Raw genomic sequence first — 3,142 nt, 5'->3', positions numbered from 1 at the left:
TGTGCGTGTGTGTGTGTCTGTGTGTGTGTGTGTGTGTGTGTGTGTGTGTCTGTGTGTGTGTGTGTGTGTGTGTGTCTGTGTCTGTGTCTGTGTGTGTGTGTGTGTGTGTGTGTGTGTGTGTGTGTATGTGTGGGTGTGCGTGTGTGTGTGTGTGTGTATGTGTGTGTGTGTGTCTGTGTGTGTGTGTGTGTGTGTGTGTCTGTGTGTGTGTGTGCGTGTGCATGCATGTGTGCAGTGCACAACTTAGTCTATCCAATACAGACTGTGCTCCGTCCGCGCCGCACTATTACTAGTAACCGACCCATAAACGCTCTGCAATATCCTAACCCAAACCTTATTGTTATTAATCCGACTGTTACCACCGCCGCTCCGTCTCCGTATTATACCACGATCTCTCAAATTAACACAGTTTCTCTTCGTCGCTCCGTCCCCTCACGCCGCTCTCGTCCACCCCTCAAAACGTTAAACACCAACCTCATTGAGATTAAATCTACTCTTGGTATCGAATGCTCTAAATTAACTAACATTGATGATAAATCTATTCGATTTGGATTCATTAATATCAGATCAATCACCAATAAAGCCCTCCTGGTCAATGACTTAATCATTGAACATAATATTGACGTTATGGGATTATGCGAAACCTGGCTAAAACCGGACGTTGTTCTTCCACTCATTGAAGCCTCCCCCCCTAACTTTGACAATTTGCATGTTGCCAGAATGTCAAGAAATGGTGGGGGCGTTGGCCTAATTTATAACTCAAATCTAGGTCTTTTGCAGGATCAAAAGTATAAGCTCCTATCTTGTGAGATACTTACTATGAGACACTCTAATATAGCTGGCCTCGGAGCCTTCTACCTAGTTATGCTCTACCGCCCACCTGGGCCCTATTCATCTTTTCTTGATGAATTTTCCAATTTTCTCTCTGACCTCGTAACCCGCACGGATAGTATCCTTATCATTGGCGATTTCAATATTCATGTTAACTGTAAAGCTGACCCACTCTGCAAAGCCTTTCTATCTTTAGTCGACACCCTTGGCTTTGCTCAGCTGGTTCATGAACAAACGCATTCTAACGGCAACACGCTTGATCTCGTCCTCGCTCGTGGGATTAACGTCTCAGATCTGTCAGTCATGATATACCCTCCAGCACTGTCAGATCATTATCTCATTAAATTTAAAATAGACCTGCCCCTCCGGCAATCAAACCTAGCCGATACCTATACCGCCCGGCGTATCGATAGTTCTACTCCCACTGAACTCGCTGATTTGTTATCGGGGCCGCTTTCCTCTCTCCCAGAGCGGATCGACTCCATTAATGAATTCACAAATCAATTTAATTCAATCCTACTCGCCTCGCTTGATTCTATTGCACCTCTACGTACTAAAATCCGTCGCCCTAAAAAAAAACCTCGCCTTGGTATACTGACGATACACGCGCACAAAAACTAATATGCAGAAAACTAGAACGTAAATGGCGATCATTCAAGCTTGAAGTCTATCGACTAGCTTGGAGTGATAGCCTATTAAAATACAAATGTATGCTCTCCGCTGCAAGAGCCTCCTACCTATCAGATCTTAACACTAATAAAAATAATCCTAAATTTCTATTTGACACGGAACAACCTTTTTTAGGACAACGCAGATGGCATCACGGCCAAACAAGCAATGCAGACGAGGGAAGAGATCGTCCAAAGACAAACCGGCGCTATTGGATGCGCAACCGGTCCCAGATACGGTAATCAACATCTCATCTACTGAACTGACTATGGACCAATTGAACCTTTTGTCTAAGGGCCTATCATTTGTCCCCAAAAGAGGCATCAATGCATTTGGCTTAAAAGTGGATTTATTTAAATGCTTTCGACAGATAAAGCTGAAACATTTTTTCTCTCATAACAATGAGGCAGCTATTAGAACTCCTTCCCCCTTTAGGCCTAAGAGCAGATTCTGTCCCAATGTGTCTAATGCTTCTATTCATACTTTTTGTCGTTTAGTAGAAAATGACATAATGAAAACTACTCAACTACCTCATGTGTCTCAGAATTTATCGATCAAAGAGAAAAATGCACTAACAGAGCTAATGAATTCTAAAGATGTGATCATTAAACCTGCTGACAAGGGAGGTGCCATCGTCATCCAAGATGCCGATAAATATATTGCAGAAATCCTATCCCAACTATCTAATGAGAATTTTTATAAGAAATTGAAATCTGATCCTACTGATTCATTTCAGAAAATTGTGTTATCATACCTGGAAGAGGCCAAAGAAAAAGGCTGGCTCTCTAAAACAGAATTTGATTTTCTATACAGCCAACATCCAATTCGACCTGTATTTTATTCCTTACCTAAGATACTGTACATAAATCATTAAGCAATCCCCCAGGTCGTCCTATTGTTGCTCAAACTGACTCTTTGTTGTCCCCTTTGTCAGAATTTGTAGATTTTTATATTAAACCTTTTGCACAGACCTTACCATCCTATATTAAAGACTCCACAGATTTCATCAATAAAATTTCTAACCTTAATGATATCCCAGATGATGCATTTTTATTAACCTTAGACGTAGCAAGTCTGTATACCAACATACCACATGATGGCGGCCTTGAGGCTCTCAATTTCTTTTTACAGTATCGAGATGACACAGTAAATCCTCCTAATGAATTTATCCTTTACTTGGCAGGTCTTGTCATGAAATATAACTATTTTTGTTTTGATAACGACTTCTATCTTCAGATATCTGGTACAAGCATGGGCTCTATTTGTGCCCCGAACTATGCAAATTTATATATGGGTTTCTTTGAAGAGTCTTGTGTCTTTAATCCAGGTAGAAATAGCCATTTGAATAAAATCTTAAAATGGTAGCATTACATTGATGATATTTTTTGTATTTACCAGGGCAATATTGATGAACTGAATGATTTTTTTACACTGTTGAACAGTTTTGTCTCCAACCTAAAATTCTCTATGGATTATAGCAAAGAGAAGGTGCATTTTTTAGACATGTGGGTCATGAGAAATTCTGGTGTCTTATTCACAACCTTGTATAGGAAGGAGACTGACAGAAACACATTGCTATTGGCCACCAGTTCCCATCCTACACCTCTGAAGAGGGGTCTTCCTAAAAGTCAGTTTTACAGAA

This window comes from Poromitra crassiceps (genome assembly GCF_964638095.1).
Source record: "Poromitra crassiceps genome assembly, chromosome: 1".
NCBI lineage: Eukaryota > Metazoa > Chordata > Actinopteri > Beryciformes > Melamphaidae > Poromitra > Poromitra crassiceps.
This window is presented reverse-complemented; position numbering follows the sequence as displayed.